This window comes from Tachypleus tridentatus, chromosome 4 (genome assembly GCF_004210375.1).
Source record: "Tachypleus tridentatus isolate NWPU-2018 chromosome 4, ASM421037v1, whole genome shotgun sequence".
Classification (NCBI taxonomy): Eukaryota; Metazoa; Arthropoda; class Merostomata; order Xiphosura; family Limulidae; genus Tachypleus; species Tachypleus tridentatus.
In genome coordinates, this window is record NC_134828.1 from 38,828,060 (window position 1) to 38,849,294 (window position 21,235).

General features: G+C 34.5%; 1 protein-coding gene across 2 annotated transcripts in view; it reads right to left on the reverse strand.

Moving 5' to 3' along the window:
- Positions 1 to 21,235, reverse strand: part of LOC143248883 (band 7 protein AGAP004871-like) — a 143,199-nt gene that overhangs the window by 109,687 nt on the left and 12,277 nt on the right. The window lies entirely within an intron of this gene.

Below are 21,235 nucleotides of genomic sequence, written 5' to 3' on the forward strand. Positions count from 1 at the left end.
GAACATGAATGTTTGCTTTGCTTTGAATTTCGCGCAAAGCTACTCGAGGGCTATCTGCGCTAGCCGTCCCTCATTTAAAAGTGTAAGACTAGAAGAAAGGCAGCTAGTCATCACCACCCACCGCCAACTCTTGGGCTACTCTTTTACCAACGTATAGTGGTATTGACCGTCAAATTATAACGCTCACATGGCTGAAAGGGCAAGTATATGAGTGTATTTGGTGTGACGGGGATTCGAACCAGCGATCCTCAGATTATGAGTCGAGTGCTTTAACTACCTGGCCATGCCGGGCCCGAATATGAGCGTTCATTTACTTGCTGTGATACTAATATAAAACTGATTAGATTTCAGTTTTGTATTGTTGACCACAAAGCTCCGCTGTGCACTGCCTGTGCTGCTACTGTGCAGGGATGGGACTCTGAATTGTAGCGTTATATACCCTCAGATTTATCCGGGGAATCTCAAAGGAAAAAAATTAAACAAATAATATATAAGCTATAGATACGTTTATTCTTTGTCATGGTCAGTCCACATTCATACAGGTGATGGTTAAAATTACTACAAGGTAATCTTTATTCATTAAAATTAATCCTTTGATAACTAAAGTAGTGGGACTAAAAAAAAACAATTGTAAAATAACTCGATACCTTACCTGGTAGGAACACCTTATTAGAGAAAAGTTCGAATCCCGTCTATCTGAGTTGTTATCATTTCTTGAAAATTTGCAGTGAACTTTTCCACCTATGACAGTGCCATTTGTTGAACTTTTAACTTTACCAGTATCTTATAAGGTCGAAAAGTAAAACACAGTAGCTAAAATCGTTAAACTGTAAAAGGGTAGATTTTTCGCAAATCTATACGAGAACTATCTACGTTGGTAGTATCTACTTTTAAAGTGATAACTTCAGGAAAGAAGCTAGTCGAAGTCACCACCGTCAACTCTTAGGCTTCTCTTGTTAGGCTTAACACTAGGGTTTCACCATGACTCTTATAACGCATCTACAGCAAACAAGCGGTGGAGTGCAAAACATGGAATCCCAACTTCACAGTCCGTAACACAAAACCACTGGGTCCATTTCAGGCAATGGACTTCTTATTTACATGTCTTGGGTTAGGTGTTTTAAAAACAGCCAAATTGCATTTTGAAAGAAATACACGATAACCAAAAACATTTCTATTATTATAAAGCTCAGGAATGGTCTAGTGATTAACGTGTCTTGACTGGCAATCTTAAGATTAGTGGAAGGCATTATGTTGCCGCAAAAATGTGCATCATACTATAAGTGTAAGGGTGAACTCCAACTGTTCAGCCAGACAATATTAAACAAAGACTTAGTCGTGGATGTTGTGCTTGAGTAAATGTTTCCCTAGTCTATCTCCTAAAATTAGAGACATCTATTCACATATAACTTTGATGGTTAGGTTGCTCGATTTTCAATCTTTTAGTCGCGAGTTTGAAACCCATCACAGAACATACTCTTCTTTTCAAACGTAGAGGCGTTCAAATGTAATTGTCAATTCCACTTTTCGTTGGTAAAAGAATACCCCAAGAGTTGACGGTGGATGGTGTTACTGTTTGCCTTCCTTCTAATCTATCACTTCTAAGATTAGGGACAGCTAGCACAGATAGCTCTCAAAAAGCTTTGCGTTAAATTCTACAAACAAACCAGACTATATAAAATACTTTTCTTTTTCAGAAAAAGATGTATATGGTATATCATTTAGTTAAAACTTTTACAATATAATTATTGCAAAATTAAAGACATTAAATGCTTTCCAATTCTTAAAAAGAATCGTGTTTCCAGTCACCCTGTTGACCCATGAAATACATTTTTTTAGATTGTTTATCTGCAGGATATTAACTACGATTTCTTTATAACTACTACTCTTAAACAATGAAAATGTATTGTCTATTCATTAAAATGTTGCCAAATAAAGTAAAAAAATTATAAACAAACGTTTTAAAACGCTTTATTTACTTTGCAACTTCTTCTAACTCTCTAATCTGTGATGTCTTAAAAATACAGATTATCTGTGTACACAGCTTGATATGAAACATCCAGGTTTTTTATAGCAAATAATAATTAAACATTTGTGGTAAATGAATTATAACGGCTAGAACTGCAAATTGAGTTCACAGTTTTGCATTGTCCCGTGTGATTTTAACTCATGAAAGTATGATTATATTACAATATTTTTATGTTATATCAGAATAATATTATAATATTTCAAGTCAAGAGCATAAAATAATCTTAGTTATTGAAACGAAGATCATGTGAATAAAACTGCTCAGTTAACTTTTTGACTGAGATGTAGCGCATAAAACAAGTGTGCAAAATCGGACCAGTGTTAACAGATGGAGATTTTTTGGATTTTCGTCGCCTTAGTGCGACCTTGAACTTTGACCTTAACCCTCCTAACGCCAGTCGCTTCTCAGTTTGGTCATAGTACAAAAGTTTGCCAGCTTTCGTTCAAATCCATTCAGCCATTTTTGAGAAATCTTGGTAACAAACGCACACATACACACAGAGGTGAAAACGTAACCTCAATCCACCAGTTTGTTACGCTTAAAGATAGTTAAGTATCTTATATCCTTGGTGTTTTGCATAAATATATTTTCAGATACACTTTTTGCTGTTGTAGTTCCAGCATAGTTGATGATTTCAGTTCCGGTATTGAACCAGAAGTGCCCTGCGGTTTACAGCACACACGTGTTTGCAATATTTCCAGATAAAACTGGATAATTCGTAATGGAATCACCAAGAGAATTGTGAGAACCAACATCTGCAGACGATCGTAACGTTTCATCGGACTTCGTAAATCATTTTATTCCACACAATACAGTTTAAATGATATATTTCACGATCTTGATGGTAACTGTCTAAATTTTTCTTTTTTGTTTCCACTTTAAACCCGACACATTTCCTGAGTGGAAGGAAAACAGTGTGTCATAAAACCGTTTATGCTTACGTAATATTCGACAAAATATTACAAATTGTGGATAAAAGTTTGAGATATATTTTTGCCAAAACGTCACATAAAACAAACAAAATGAAAATGGAAAGGTGTATAAATAGGAAACACTTTAAAATGATAATTGCAACTAAAAATATTTTTTTAATTTTGAGTAACATGTAACTTCTATGACCACTCTGCCCTAGGTAATATGTTGAATATCTTCGCTGCTAGCGGTTTATCGTTCATAAACCCAAAAACATCTAAAACGGTTAGGCCTAATTAACGAAATTTCTACGCATTGAAGAGGAATTGTCGAATTCAAGCATTCAAGAAAAATTCTGAAAACTACTATTCACTTACAGCTGCGTTGGCATTGATTTAAAATGTCAGTAATTTAAAACTTTTAAAACTAAAATCGTAATACAAGATTTACCGATGTTCATTTTGTAACATGTAGTGTATAATAAACTACCTTCCCAGCAGCTTAATGGTAAACCTGCGTACTTATTGCACTGAAGTTCAGGGGCTCTATCCTTGCGCTGGGCCCATTGTCCTTAAAAAACAAACGAATTGTGGTTAAGTAAACAAAAGGAATCACTTATTACTGCTATTACTTTTATTTCTGCACATCAGAGTTTCATTTTGCAACATGAAACATTTGTTGAAAATAAAAATGTTTTTCGAAATGAAAATAAATAAATGAGTGTGTGTATGTTTTCTAACAGCAAAGCCACAGTGGGCTATGTGTTTTGTCCAGCAAGGGAAATCGACCCTCCGATTTTAGCATTGTAAATCCGAAGACTTATTACTGTCTCACGGGTGGACGGGAGAACACGAAGTAATGACAATAATTGCAAAAAGCGTAACAAATCTCCTCCCACAAATTTCTCGATTTAATAACAGAACACCCAATGTATTTAAAAAAAAATGTAAACACATTCCTCGATTTATGTTGATATAAAACTAATAATTGTGTAACAAAATACTTGTAGATTTTGTATAAAAGTAGAGGAATACAGTATTTTATATCTCATTTTTCATGAGCTTCTAGAAACCTGGTTGATATTATTTTGATATAAAAAAGGAAAATTCTAATCGAATTTTTTTCCCTCCAGTAAATATCTGTCGAGACAAAAATGCTTGTCTTGTGTCTTACATTGTGGGATTGCAGATGTAATTACAGAGCTAGTTTATTGGTCTACGTTTTTCAATTTGTGGCTTTAACCGGTCCAAACCAGACGCTGTTTTTCGTCGACAATAATGAAAACCCGAATGTATGTTCTTTTTCTTATTGTACGTAAACTAATTTATAAAGGCTGATCAATATATTCAACTTGTGGAAACTTGGTTATTTCTATTCCTGTGATATTAAATCGAGCTCCAGAGAAACATTGTTAATTTTCATTTGTTAGAACCAACTTGTTGTTAATGCATAGAATCGAAATATGTTTGTTGTTGTTTTTTGAAAATTTCTCTACTGACGCTTCAGAATGTTATGGGCAAAACCTTATATTGAATCACGAATGCAACCATTTAGCAACGTAATTTTATAGCCCATCTACGTTCTCACCTCAAAAAAAAAAAAAAAAGAATAACTCGTAACTTTAATAAGTTTTGATACTGATGAATTTAAGTTTTTTTCTAGCATACATTTGAAGTCGACAAAGTCGTATCTACCAAGCATCAACTAATTTACAGTTTTGCATCAGTCAGTTGCCTCACAACTGTTGGAAGTCATAATCTCACGAGAAGTCAATAACTATATGCAGTTTTATAGACCAACAATCTTCGTAAATAAAATCAGTTAATAAGCGCATAAGCTTCCTACGATGACTTTTACGTTAGAAAATATCTATATAAATATAACAGTACTGTCTGTTGTATGTTCATGCAGCTACTTAAGGGCTACGATCCTGTATTCAAAGCTCGGCTTCGCGCCAGTTGACAGCCAACTTCTTCCAGATCAAATTTTCTGTTGCTCTTTGGCTGTCTTGGTTCTGTAAGGATCGGAAGAAGGTAATTGTCCTGGTTGGGCTACGCATTGGGCACAGCTCTTTAACCCATCATTTTCTTTTATCTGGGAATGATCCACTAGTGTGTGGCCTTTGCGACACTCAAGTCACAATAGCCCACATTTTACTGTCGTACCATCGTTACCATTCTGAATGACGGCATCATTTCAGACACGCGTTTTCTAAGACTTTAGCTCTGACGTTGGTTGGTGTCATTGGCACTGATGACACTGTTCAATTTCATTGTATTTTTAAATTTTTATGAGCCATCGGCCATTTAAATTCAATTTAAATTTTTATCTGAATTTTGGGCATTGTGTAGTTTTAACTCGACTTATCTTTCCACTTTATAACAATTTTACTTTCATGGTTTCAACGGTTGTTTTTAGTTTCTTTACGCCAATAAACGCCAACCAACCAACCTACCATACAATTACTTTGTAGGGTATGGACGGGTCTTATCCAAAATTTGTATGGAGGTTCATTAGGTCTATGCAGGTGTGCATACAAATTCTCAGTTTTAAGTTCTACACATTTTACGGGTGTCTTTTACCACTACTTAACATTTAAACTTGTAGTTTCACATTTTGTAATTTTTATTTTCTGCAATTAGATATATGGGAATAAGCTTTTCATGTCCTTAATATAATATTTTATTAATTATGAACTTACATAACTTATGTCATAGGAATGGGTACTCCAGCTGGTACATATGTATATTTATACACTGCTGGCCAAAATCTTAAGGCCAATGAACATAAAGAAAAAATATGCATTTTGTGTTTTTAGACTCAACCACTTATTTGAGTAGAGCTTCGAAAGATGGAAATAAAAAAAGGGAAAATAAAAAAAAACTTTTTTAGCATTTAATAGGGAAAATGGGAACACTGTGAAATTAGCCTAAATACTAGCTGCTCAAAAGTTGCCATCGCTGGTAAGATTGGGCTTACTAAAACCGCTGTTGCAAATTTCTTAAAAGACCCTGAGGGATACGGAACGAAAATTTCAAGTGGTTGGCCCAAGAAAATTTCGCCGACGTTAAGCAGGAGGATTCGACGGGTTGGCTGACAAGATACCAGCCGATCGTCGAACCAGATTAAGGCTCTCACGGACGCAGAATGCAGCTCAAGAACAATAAGACATCATCTACGAGAGAAAGGCTCTAAAAACTGTAAACGTCTTCAAAGGCCACGCCTCCTTCCACACCACGAAACAGCTCAGTTAAACTTTGCTGAGAAGCACCAAACATGGAACATAGAAAAGTGGACGAAGGTTTTGTTCTCTGATGAGAAAAATTTAACCTGTATGGTTCAGATGTCTTTCAACGTTACTGGAACGATAAGGATATCCCACCGGAGACATTTTCTACATGACACAGCGGAGGAGGTTCCGTCATGATCTGGGGTGCTTTCTCCTTCCATGGAACAATGGAGCTCCAGGTTATACAGGGGCGTCAAACAGCGGCTGGCTACATTGGCATGTTGGAGAGACTCAGTTATGAAAAATAATATGTGGTAATAAAATCAGGATTTGTTATGAAATCATATTTGATCAACTATATTTCTTGTTTATTGGGTATTAATATCACTGCACAACAATTTTTTTGAAAAGTTTTTGCTGATTGTGACAGGTACCTGGTGGGTATGCACAAATATAGTTTTGGTTTTGCTTCATCACGTTGGAACTCTGAGAAATAGACAGTTAATTGTTTACTGGAAATAACGTATTTAATTGCGTTTATGTTTCTAATACGCTATTAAGTTCAACATACTTTAAAATGTTTTGCTCCTGATTTTCGTTTGTATTCAATGCCCGGTGCATCACGTTGCAGTGTCCAACAGATGTCAGCAAGCATTGACGGATTCCAGTTGCCCTGATATCGTTTTTCCATTGTAGCAATGTCCTGGTGAATCTGAAGATTTTGATGAAACGGTACGTGATGGGTAAATTTGGATGTGATTTTCGTGATCAGCAGCCAAAAATCTATAAGGAACACCGAACAGTGTTCAAGAAGCAAAAACTTTGTTGTGCAGTGTTTAATTCAGTCTTGAGAGACTTACTGAGCTTAAAATATAACTCATTTCTGTTTGAAAATTAATTAAGTAAGAATTGTGTGTGTGCTTCAATAGTACCATTTACAAAATTAAAATATATAATTCATTCTGTGTACATTTATCTATTCTTTGTGTTTAAGCCTAACTTATAGTATTTTCTAATGAAAACAGGTAATGTGAAAACTGAGAAAAAGAAACAATTAGAAGTTTATGTTTTTAACGATAGGTGCCGTTAATTAAGTTCTAACTAACAAGATTTAATTTGATTGGTTATTTTTTGTCACATGGCTTCTACCATAACATACTGAAATCCTACTTAGTTAAACTGCATGATAATTTTCTACCAATACACTAAACAATGCCATTGGACTTATCTTAAGAAGTTTGACTTTAAATGTTTAAATAACTGTAAAATTCAAATATAAACGGTTATAAAGTTGTTGAGTGCGAAAACGTTTCAGTCATTTCATCGCTCAAAGATGTGTTCGTGTGTGTTTGTGAATGTTTTCATATAGCAAAGCCACATTGGACTATCTGCTCAGTCCACCGAGGGTGCTCAAAGCTCAAGGGACAAAATACTCAAAAACTCTTTCAACACTTTTGATAAAATACATTACAATCATATTCGAAGATTCAGAAACAAATTATTCACTATATATTAGCGTTCGCATATTCTGAAACTGAGTAAAAATGTTTTACGCCTAAAATACTCGATATTCGAACTTTTAGTGCCATCTTTTGACAGAGCTTTGAACTGATGACTCAGTATCCTCAGAACTTTGCAAAATAGCTCAAAATATACAGTTTTCACGAAGAAGGTTCCAGGTGAACTGTTCATGGGATTTACTATACTGTAATATCAGTTTTGTAGTTCACTGCATTAGCAACTTACACATGTAAACATATTTTATAATATTCGTTAAAAAAACGTTCATTTAAATGAATCATTCATTGTTTGTTTGGGAATTTCGCACAAAGCTACTCAAGGGCTATCTGTGCTAGCCGTCCCTAATTTAGCAGTGTAAGACTAGAGGGAAGGCAACTAGTCATCACCACCCACCATTATACACCCCCACGGCTGGGAGGGCGAGCATGTTTAGCGCGACGCGGGCGCGAACCCGCGACCCTTGATTAATCATTCATAACTGATGTACGTAATTAACATCTATATACACATTATATACATGATTAAAATATTCTAAGACAAAAGTTTCATATTATAACTATATTTACATTGCACTTTATCGATTTGTATTTCTTCAGCGTAACTTACGTACAATTAGGCATAAAATGCAAAGTAGGTCCAAGCAAATCAACCACCAAAACTGACGATATAGCTAAACGTTGCAAACATGTATAGATGTTTGAGCTTATTTAAGGTTTTACAAAAAAAACCATCAAGTAATTGTCACATGATCAATAAGTAAAAACTCCTTTATCTTTCGTTTACTTGAGAGCATTTGCCGTACGAATGCCTCGAGGGGAGGGGGAATGAACCAATTGACCTCGACCACAGGGTGCATCACACGAATGTTTTGCTTATAGATCTGAAAAACAAATTATTCCTCCTATACGTAGCTTATGATTTTCTGTTGTACGTAACTTCTAAAGTTTTACTATCTTATATTTTTTAAGCCAAATAAGATCATGCCAGCGTCCGGCGGAAAATCCTAATTTACTCATTAGAAAATGACAGCGTCCGATTACAATTGTCTCTTTGGGTAAAAACTAATTTAGTTCGTGTTATTATTCACAATTTTCAAATAGGCCGGAAGTTCCATGAAGCATTTCCGTTTGTTTTAAAACAAATGTCAGATCAGCAACTTGTGTTTGAGACCAAACAAACAAAATCAGAGACATTTCTTTACGGAGCAAACAAAACAAGTAACATGTCTTTACCGAACAAACAATCTGAGGACTTTCAACGCTACAATACGGGTTTCGATACCCGTGGAGGGCGGATCACAGATAGCCCATTCTGTAGTTTTATGCTTAACTTCGAGAAAAAAAACCAACAAGATGTGCGAATTAGTTTTACGATGAAAATTCTATAATTTTGTATGTTTGTTAGCAGTTAAGCACAAAGTTGCACAATGGACTGACTATGCTCTGCCCATCATGCGAGTCGAGTGCAACTCTTCAAGTAGCAAACCTACAAGTAAAACTTGTATAATATGTTTACATTTAGGAAAGTTTTAATTTTGTTGTTTGTGTTATCTCGTTTAAGAGTCGAAAGCACAAACACAGTCAGGTAACCAGTTTAATAATATACAAACAGGATGGTTATATATGGTACCACACCATAAAAAGTACAAAAACGTTTAAAAGGAAATGCGTGTGCGTTTTTTTTTCTCATAACAAAGCCACATCGGACTGTCTGTCGTGTCCACCGAGAAGATTCAAACCTCTAATTTTAGGGTTGTAACTCCGAAGGATTACTGCTGTCCCAGTGGGGGACAAAAGGAAATGTCAAACCACACACTAACAAAGAATATAGAAGTAACAAACTAAAAAAGAAAAATTACAGTTAAATTCATACATTTAGGTTAATTGACAACAGAATAAATGATATATTTTATTTTTATCAAATAAAAATTCGTAATCAAAATATAAAGCAGATTTACCCACTGTGTTGCACGTGCAGATTTACCTACTGTGTTGCACGTTGAGTTTCAAATATTTTACCAGCAGAACTGTTTGAAAATTCTTTCCAAAGTAAGAGCTTCATCTTGCAAACCTTTTCCAAAGACTCAGTTGAATATCATTTTTGCACACAAAAAAAACCACAAAAACAATACCCCACGGCAGAGACCGGAGGTAGAACAAACACTCAGTTAACCCACCACCAATTCTAGGGTTACTCCTCTTTGATTGAACAATTGGCTTTGACCGTCACTCTTATAATACACCCATTGCACCAAAACGTGGACGGCTTTTTGAGGGCAACGTATCGCAAACAACGAATTTTGTGATTGACAGAACTGATACGCTAGTCAATAGGCCACGTCTATCCCACGACTGAACTTAATTGAAAATTGTATTAATGTCGTTTTCTCGTGCATATTGTATTTGTTATAGACTAGTACTGATTAATATAGAAGAAACGTTAAAGAAAGGGAGAAAAATTATATCCTGCTACTTTTAAACGTGTTTTACTGTATGGAGTTAGAATTCTTGACATCGAAGCAGAAGTCAATATTGAACACCGTTGAGGGATAGAAGTAACTAGTGTATCTTGACTTAGAATGACATTTATTTTCACTGCAGATTTTTATCCCGCCACTTTTACTATTGACAAGCATCGTACAATGGGGATCAGAAACCGACACTAAAACTTTGGGAAGTTTCTAAACACATCTTATGGGTTTTGTATACCTATACTTAATCCTCCGTCCGAAACATACATCAATTGGTTAATCAAACTGACAAAATTCTCAGTCTTTGAAACCCCCCTTCCCTCTGGAGTTACAACGCCATAAGCTTAATTACGATACCCGTGGTGGGCAGTGCACAGATAGCCTATTGGATAGCTTTAAGTTTATTGACAAACAAACAAGCTATGAAGTTTTAAAACTGTTTTTATTGCATACACATCTCTAAAATATTTGTTAATGAAAACTATGTATTCATTATTTTGGCCAAATTCTATAAAATTTCCCACCAGAAATGGAAGTACCAGTACAAAATAAACACATCTTAGCGGCAATGAGAATATTACATATTCTAATCTCGGTCCAACATAGTCAGGTGGGTTAAGGAATTCGACTGGTAATCCGAGGGTCGCGGGTTCGAGTCCCGGTCACACCAAACATGTTCGCCCCTTTCAGCCGTGGGGGCGTTATAATGTGACGGTCAATCCCACTATTCGTTGGTAAAAGAGTAGCCCAAGAGTTGGCGGTGGGTGGTGATGACTAATTGTCTTCCCGCTAGTCTTACACTGCGAAATTAGGGACGGCTAGCGCAAACAACCCTCAAGTAGCTTTGCGCGAAATTAAAAAACAAACAAACCATTTTCACCTTATTACAAGTTTTAACATAATTTTCAGCTGATTTATTTTATAAAAACAAGTGTTTTCTTTTTGTATCTAATAAGTTAGATGAAAGTTCTCAACAAAATCGAAACGACCATCAATTATTCCACGTTTCAAATTAACCAATTTTACGTAAGATTATCTTCGTTATAATATTTATTGGTTTTAAGATATAAGTTTAACGTGTGCAGTTTCATAACAATATTATTTATCTCGGCAACAAATAACTTTTGCTTCTTCTTTCTTAAAACTTAAAGAGAAATGAATTTTGAAAGCTTGCTTACTAAACTTATTTTTATGAAATTAATTAATATTAATGAATACGCATGTGTGGTTCGAGTAGATTACAAATATCTCTGTTCGTCGAAACCTGAACACCAAGCCGATCTTTAAGTTGACTTGTAGAATATGTGTACCACTTAAAAACAAAATTGATGCTATATTAATGTAACAAAACCATCACTGAAATAATGTATGTTACTGAATGAGTTATTTTGGATTATTTGGTAAACAATAGTGAAAATCTCAGTCCAAGTGATGATACTAAAACGGTTTTATTTCTTCTATTACAACAACTTTGATTAACTTATCTAATGCTCGTTGATACGTCAATTTTATAGTAGGTACAAACCCAACAGTTCCACTTACTATTTTATTATATGTACGGTACTTCTCCTATCTCTATCTTTCAACCAAGGTGAAATCTAAACCTGCATTTTATCATTATAAGCTTATAAAATTAATACTAACCCATTTGGGAGGGGAGAGGGTAATATTAGAGTAACAAGAATATTCAATTGTCGCAATCTTAATATTTAAGCCTAATAACGTCCTGCCATAGAAAGAAATTACCATAACTTCTGAACAAACATAACTCAACGTACGAAAATATTTTCAAGAACGAAATGAATGTAAAAAGTATTGGATCTTAGGTCTGTGCTCATGTCTTCCAACCTTCACATTAAATTCTATTTTTCTTCTCCCAATCTGCGCTGATTGCTTTCTCGTAAAACCACATGTTACTTTTGACATAACTTTATTTATTATTTTCCATTAATATAGATAGTTCATAAGCTACTGTATCGAATTGCGTCTAAACATTGTCTGTAGTCATTTGTGGAAGCTGTATTTCCTTAGCAGTTGTTTTCACCCTTCTATGACCTCACAGCACGTGGTGGGAAATGAGGCCTGTAATAACAAATTTTGAGACAAAGAAAGCAAACCAATCGAGAAAGACGACTCAGTTAATTGTGTCCTCAAAGTATGATAGTTTCTTACCAAATAAAACTCATTCTTTGGGATGAGCAGATAAATTATTAAAACATTTACAAGTGTATTAATAAAAGTTTAAATATTTTAAACTTATAATTTGCAAATTACACTAATTAAATGTTACACAAGACAAAATATCACTTCTAAAGTATATTGTAAGAAATGCGAAAATAAAGTAGACGTTATATTTTTATTAAAAGTTTCAAATTTTACATACAGATGTGTACTTGTTTAATATCGTTATAAACGTTTCAAAGCTCTCAAGAACGTTTTTGTTATTAAGCCACGCCTATAACACTAAAACTTCCATCTGGTCAATCAGCAATATAAACGTTTAGAAAGAAAAACATAATATGAAATCTAGGGTATATATATTTTATGATCTTTTAAAAGAACCCTTTTAAGGTATATTTTAATAAAAATTGACTATAATAATGTTTATAAATTAATATTAAAGATTTTACTTGTGAATAACTGTTTTGTGTATCGGTTGAAATTTGAAAAGCAAAGTAAATGTTAAAAAGGTCTGCTACACAGCAAAAATATATATTGTCAAGGACACTACAGCAACGATATATATTGTCAAGGACATTACACATACCTTTAACCCCCCAGTGGCACAGTGGCATATCTCCGGGCTTATAACGCAAGAAAACGGGTTTCGATACCCGTGGCTGGCAGAGCGCAGATAGCTCTTTGTGTAGCTCTGTGCTTAACCACAAACAAATATACCTGTTAAACGAAAATTGGACCTCATAATACTGTCGCTATGACAAGCAAAACTCACTGCTATAACATAGTGCTAGTTACCTCTTTAATGAATGTTTACAAAAATTGGGCATAAAAATGTTTACAGAATAGTCTCTATGCTGAATTCTTCTAAGCTATACAAAGAGTTTACTGAAATCTCTATGTTAATTTATTTTAGACTAGTAAAAAGTATGAATAATTCTATGTTGATTCTTATATTCATACAAAATGTTTGATGAACGTTTTTATATTAACTTCTTGTGGGCCATACAATGCTTTTGCTGAAAACTTCTACGTTAATTATTAACTGAACAGTTTTTATGCTAATTCCACCTGAGCCACATACAGAGTTTATTCAAAGTGAACAGAAATCATTATGTGTATGGAAAAGATGCAACTGCCTCATTTCCTTATTATATCCATGGAAAACTTGTTTACTTGTAAATCAATTTCCAATTATATATTTCATTTGGAACAGGAGCTCATCAACGTTTTATTTACCCGAACGTCCAGTTTAATGACAGTAATTTTAACAATGAACACATGAACAAGTGAGCACACAAACACCCATGACGGACATAACTTTTCAATATTGAAAGACAACTTCTGTCACTCGTTTTAGAGAAATACGTGCATGAGAATAATGGTTTGACCTTTTTGAACCGAAAATTAATTAAAATGCTTTCACTACTCAGTTCAAAGGTTAATTTACAACAAACATAAACGCTACATTTTTTTATTTATTTTCACAACTAGCGCCACCTACTAATAAGACCACATGATAAAAGAAAAAGTCATACTTTTTCTAATAACACTTTTATTTAAGGTTATAATGTAGATATAATAGCAATTGTTTGTAAAGCTGTCCAGGTTAACGACATTGTCTGATTACAAAGCTGTTATTTACAGATACAAATTGATATATTGTAAATGATGTAATGATGCTTACAAGGAATTTCAAAATATATCTAAACAGTAATAGATTGTTAATAACATATACGCAATATATCAAAAAACTGGCACTCAGGAGAACTTAGAGTTTAAAAGCCACATTACCTGTTCGTCTACAAAAATCAACATGATTTCTTGTTGTGATACCAAGATGCATTGATTGATCTTACATTACCTGTTCATCAACATGGCCTCGTATTGTGGCACTCAGGTGCAATAATTGATTTTACAAGAAGGAATAATTTTCTTGTAATTGCGTATAAAGCTTCATAGTAGGCTATCTGTGTTGTGCCCACTGTGAGAATCTAAACTCGATGTTTAGGGTTATAAGTCTTCAGACTTATCAGAAAGAGGAGGGGCCAGAAACAATAGGAACCAAATATAACAGGAGGAAATAAGAAATATTTAAGTAACTTTATTTGAAAAATAAGTCGAATTTCTGAATTAAACTGGGTTTGAAAGGAAAAAAAAAAAGACCAAACGCAATGTAACGATAAAAAGTTGAAATGATTCCTTATCTAATTACAAAAAGCAGTCAAAGGTGACACAAAAACACAAAGCTCTTGTTCAAATACCAGTTCTGGATGACGACATGTGAAAGAAATCTGCTTGAAGTCTAGAGAGGATTGAGATGTAATAGAACCAAGATATACAGAATATAATGTGCATTATTCACACCATTGGCCAAATTGTTAAAAATAGAAAGGATAAATAGTTCGGAACAACTAAACGCTCCATGTAGTTGAAGCACTATAGAAACTACGTGATACACTCATCTACGTTGTTCTGCAGCATATCTTTCACGAGAAACTTCAAACGACATCAATAATCAGTAACTTAGGCAGCTTCAAATTATCCGCATTTCAAACCAATCGCTATTGTCAAACCTATATGCACAGTGTGTATTGGTGAAAATGTATGACGTTGTTAGGTGAAAAAGAAAATTTGACCTGCCCAAACACAAATGAATATAAATGCCTAGCGTGGTTTGTATACTATGGCATTACTCTGTGGAATATCTGCATTACTCTGTGGAATATCTGCATTATTTAGAAGATGTTTTTATAAACGCATATTGTGATCGAATATTACTCATTTATTCGAAAGAAAAATACAGATTTGTTCTATTGCGTCAAGAATTTAGTGTCATAATTATGTTTAGGTTCACTTGTATATTATAAAAGTTCACAAGGGAATCAATATCATTACTTTGGTTAGGCTGAAGCAAACATTATAAAAGTTTATAATGAATTCAGTTTCTTTGCTATTGTTAAGCTAAAGTGTATATTATAAAGATTTACAACAAATTCAGTATCTGGTTGAATAAAAAAAAAACTGTATAAGTTGTTTGTTTGAAATGAGAGTTGTAACTTATATATCATACAAATGAAGCTTATGGAACGCCTGTTGATATTGAAGAAAACTTTATAATGATAAAAAGATAGAGATAGTTTCTAATAACAAATGTCATGTTTATGTACAACTGAATTTTAACAACGCGTGCATTACCACGTGACAGCTGGCGTACAATGAAGATGATAACTCACATATGTGCAAACATATGTCATATTGTGGCTGCTTTTCACGGCTTCAGCATTTGTCCGTCTTAACCAAATTTGGAAGCCCTCATGACCCCCCTCCAAGGAGTGATATTGAGGTATTCGAATTAGACTTCTTATGTCATCTTGCACAGGCTCCTAGGTGTTCTCTCTATTGATCTATATCAAATTTGGAAGGCATACTTATGGAGAAGTAATATAACAGGTCGGTATTTGGATCTAACTCTGGTATGTCTTCCCGTGCGTTGAACTGATACGTCAGTTAGTCTCGCTTTAAACCAAGAAGAACTATCTGTTGATCTTATCTCTAGTCACTAAATGGGAAATCTGTGTCCCCCCGCTGGGACAGCGGTAAGTCTACGAAATTATAACGCTAAAATCATGGATCGGTGGATAAAAAACATATTCCTATGTGGCTGTGCTATAAGAAAAACACCTTTACCTTGTTATGTGTATCTATACATGATTACAAATAAATCTAGGTTAGTTGTTAGTTTAGCTAAAAGTTGTAGCTTCCAAACAATGAAACAAACAGTAAATGTCATACTACATTATGAAATATATTGTAATATGACCAAAAATGGCAGGATGAAATCTTAAATTACAGTTTGTTTGATCTACCTCAGATGAAAGTTTTGTAGTAAATGATTTTTTTTATTTTTAATGTATAAATTAATCGACATTCTGCAATTTGAAGGAAAGCAAATTAGGAAACATTAAATAATTGGCTTTTAAATTCTGCGCTTCTCGATATGAAGACTGAAGAGAAGCCCCTCAGTAGCACAGCATTATGTCTACAGACTTACAACACTAAAAACCGAGTCTCGATACCCACGTGCTTAATTCAAAACAACAACAACAACTGAAGAAAAACATCTATTATACTGTGGTATTAAATTAGTATGTGATTTCCATTCTACTTATTATAAAATAAAACATTGCAAAAACACCTGGAAGAAGCAGTGACATTTTTAAAAGTATACAGACACAGTGGAAACTGATACTTAAAGAAAAAATCAAAGTAATGAGAAAATAATCGGCTGAAGAGAAACAGAGTTTATGAAGAATGAAAAAAAACACAGGGACTTTGCTTCATTGATTTCAATATATTCTTATAATTATAAAGAATAGAAATGAAGTCCATCATTTTTAACTCTCATATGACTTAGGTCCGGCATAGCCAGGTGGGTTAAGGCGTGCGCTTCGTAATCTGAGAGTCGCGGGTTCGCGCCCGAGTCGCGCCAAACATGCTCGCCCTCCCAACAGATTCAACAATATTGCATTTTTAATGTCAAATTCAGATTCTTAGACTTCACAAATCAGTGTCTAGGCATCGCAGTTACTATTCTTTCAATTTCACACATTGAGGTATTGTCATTTTTCAGTTTTTACAGCCATTTTGGACGCCATCTTGAATGTTTCAATAATATTGCATTTTTTAATGTCAAATTCAGATTCTTAGACCTCACAAATCAGAAACCCTCAAGATAGCTAAGTGGCTCCTCCTGGATTCCTACTCATCAGTTATTTAAAACTAATTAAGAAACATTACAAATACGCCAGAACGAGGTTCAGGTCAAAATCAGGGTTTGACAAATGGTCTGGTAATGTTATAATGGTAGTTATGCCGAGAAAGCCCTAAAGGAATGATGTCACACTAAGTTAGTTTTACGTGCTCATCAGCTGTGCACCTTTCAGTGACTTTTTTTAGTATAATAATTTACATAACAGTGAACGACTAGACTCGGTTATATCATAAATATTCGTTATTAAGGTGTTTGAAAAAAATTATACTTGAGAGGAGTTAAGTTCTGTTAAATTTGTTAACCATTCAGAAATTACAATCGTTACCTTTAAAGGCAATTTTTTTTTAATTAAGCACAAAGCTACACAATGGGCTATTTGTGCTCTGCCCACCACGCGTATTGAAACCCGATTTTTAGCGTTGTAACTCCGCAGACATACCGCTGAGCCACTGGGGGCCATTTAAAAGTAATTGGTATTATGATATCTAATTTATGACAAGCAACACTACAGATAAATAACGTTAATAAACATTTCACTTCACTCTCATAAGATAGAGCTCAATACGTCCTTTTAGCCTATGGACGTAAATTAACATTTGATAGTAGTGGTTTTACATCTTTACGGTTCACGGCGTTCCTCTTCATTATCAAGTGTGGCCACTAGTAGCCGCAAGAACAGACCAGAAGAAATGTTACACACTTAAAGTCAGTGTTGAAAATTTCAAAGATAACCTCGACTAGGCTCGGCATGGTTAAGGCACTCGACTCGTAATTTGAGGGTCGCGGGTTCGAATCCCCGTCACACCAAACATGCACGCCCTTTCAGCCGTGGGGCGTTATAATGTGACGGTCAACCCCATCAGGCAAGTAACCTTCGTGTAGGCTTTGAGAGAAATTCAAAACAAACAAACAAACAAACAACCACAACTCGTGTTACTAAATAACTGTTTGAGTTAATAATTAATTTCTGAAATCAATTCACGGGATATTACGCATTTTCTAAGAACTTCTCTCCATGTTTAACGGGATTGGAGTTCAGTGAGTGTGAAAACATTTTTATTCGATTAATCTTAATCCATGGTGAACCAACTGTCATGGTGTAAACGAGCATTATTACGCATTAGGCTAAGGTAATGGCAATGAATGTAAGCATACGGAAGGAGGAAAACTCGAATAATGTGGTTTCTTTAATTTGTGGCGCTAATGTGCCGTTCCGCTTTTAAATAGGAGACCTAATATATTTACTAAATCACTTACAACCAGTCGATAAATTTATAACAAAATGGAAGATATGAAAGAAATATCTTTCAGAATAAGGATTCTTTCCTTCAACAGACAGCTACCAAGATAAGACAGGATTTAGTTGTCATCAGCTAACAGAAACAGCATGTTAATTGCTACGTTAACCATAACAGAAGTATTTCGAAATAACATTTATTCAGATTTAAGTCATAATAGCCGAGGAATTAAACCATAATCATGAATAATATTAAAGGTTTATTACAATCTTATAACATTTGAGTAAATAACCACATTCAGAGTGTTATCTTTCTAGTTTTTGTGCCAAACTGTGGCTTATCTAAGGAACTATCACAATGAAAACAGGGTTTTGCATGGGCAACACTGATACCCCGTTCTGCGCTTAGCAACAAATAAACAAAACAAAATACTAATTTTCTTCATGATATTATTCACGTGTCATGAATCAGTGTATTTACACTGATATAATTAGATAGTAATCAGATACTACTGAGTAAGTAAACCATGTTAATACATGCCGCCTGAATGTACTCACGAAATACCAAGGAATGAAACAGTAAGTAAACCACATTGGCACGTGTCACCTGAATACATTGCACAACAAAGTTGTTGCTTCTTGAACACTGTTGGGTGTTCCTTATAGATTTTGGGCTGCTGATCACAAAAATCACATCCAAATTTGCCCATCACGTACCGTTTCATCGAAATCTTCAGTTTTGTTATGTTTTTTTTCTTTTATTTGTGTCCAAAAATTTTCGTTTCTGTAAGAGACCTATGAACAATGTCTTGTACAGTCTGGGCATGTCCAGGCATGACATCAGGCCAGGTTGGAAGCTGTTCTGTGGAAGCATGCAGCCCGGGTATGCCTGGGCAGGCCGGAGCCAGCTTGACACTGTCTCAGCAGACTATAAAAGTGGCTTGCATACACAGATGCTGCTCATTGGATTAATATAGACCTGAGTACGTATTGTTTCAGAATATAGCATTGCCTCAGTAACACTGTAACAAGTAAGTTAGATGTTATAGACGTTTTACAGGACGATTGGTGTCGGTCAATATGTCTCGTCAATGTCATAACAGCCGCGATACATTCTGCTGTATTTGTGGCGAGTATACGCTTGTTCATCAGAGACGCTCAATGACTGCTCTTGTGAAGAAAGCATATCATCTGTACTTCGGCTGTAAAATTGGTGACTGACTGTTACTTCTGTTTGACTAATGTGTCTGGTTTCTCTGCCAAAAACAGCAAGTCAATTGAATACCCTAATCTGCCTTCAGCAATGAGACCCGTGCCACATGACGACAGTCTTCCAATTCTGAAACCACCAAAGGAATGGACCTTAGACTAACCAGATGAAGAAACTGCAATGCAGGGAACTGGTAGTGACATTGATCTGGATTTTGAACCGTGCTCTTCAGGCGATCCACATCTCATAACACAGCCAGAATTAAATGATCTGGTCACAGATATATATCAACAGGTGATACCACGGAACGAAACAATAAATAAATAGTGTTGATATAGGTTATCTGTGGGGAGAAAACCCTTCTCGAATGATTAATTATTCTTATTAAAGTACTTTTCTTTTAAGGGAACGTTTTACACGTTGATAGATTTAATTTCAAACATTATTCTGCAAAGAAAATACACTTTGAAAATGATAAAAAAAGAAAGGCATAACACTGTCAGCATTATATATTAAAACTAATTGATATTATTTGTCCAGACATTAAGTTTTAGTTTACAAAGATGTTATATTACTTTGCTTTCTCATGTTTAAGTTCGTTAAAGGAAATTAATATTTTGTTTATAAGGTGATATGGTTTACCTCTTTATCCGTTAAAAGTTAAACAGAAAGATATTGTCATCAATAGTCCATATCATTTTACAAACTGTTTATGATATATTTGAAAATGTTTCTAGGAAACAAATAAAAGACCTAACTTATTTTGAAATTAGTAAGAAAGCAAAAGGCAGGAAGGAGATTTTGAAAGAAAGAACTACAAATACTGTCAACGTAAAGTTCATATACGTGTTGTGCTACACATCTAGAGTTTCATAATTATAGGTAGTTTTCACTTGTACGTAGTTATTTTGCTAAAAATTCTTTAAGTATAATTTACCCAAACATCTGTAACTGGTAAATCGAAATATATTTTTATTCCTACAAGTAACACCTGAAAATGACTTTTATTACCTAAACAGTATTAGAATTACAGGACTAATAAAACCAACAATACAAGTCCGCGGATTTAAAATTGTTTTTTTTTAATAGTCCCCCGCTGGTACAGCTGTAAGTCTACGGAGTTACAGCGCTAAAATCGGAGGTTCGATTCTCCTCGGTGGACTCAGCAGATAACCTGCTGTGGCTTTGCTATAAAAACACACAGACACACACACACTCGTTTTAATAATGGATTTACTGCAATTCATCAACGCAGACATCGAAAATAATATCTATTTATGTCTACCACGTGAAAATTTTTTTATGAATCGGGAATAAAAAAATCTTATTTGGACTATATTTAAAACAACTTTGCCACAAATATGGCAGAATATGCCTGGGTCACATACACAACATTTTGTTGCCTTAGCGACGAATTAATAATATTGAAAATAAAAAAAATAATGTCCAATGCATGCTAAAATAAATACTATCCAGAAATGACGTGTCATGGGGCCTGTAAACTGTTTGTATACCAGTGGTGTATTGCTTTTGGATTCTAGAACGATTGACAAGATTCTCACGTCGCGATTGGTCTAAAGTGATCTATATCCAGTAATTGTCAACATTTTAAACATAATAAACTTGTGACTCGATTTCAATAAAAAATATTCACTTATGTAAAAGTGCATATGAC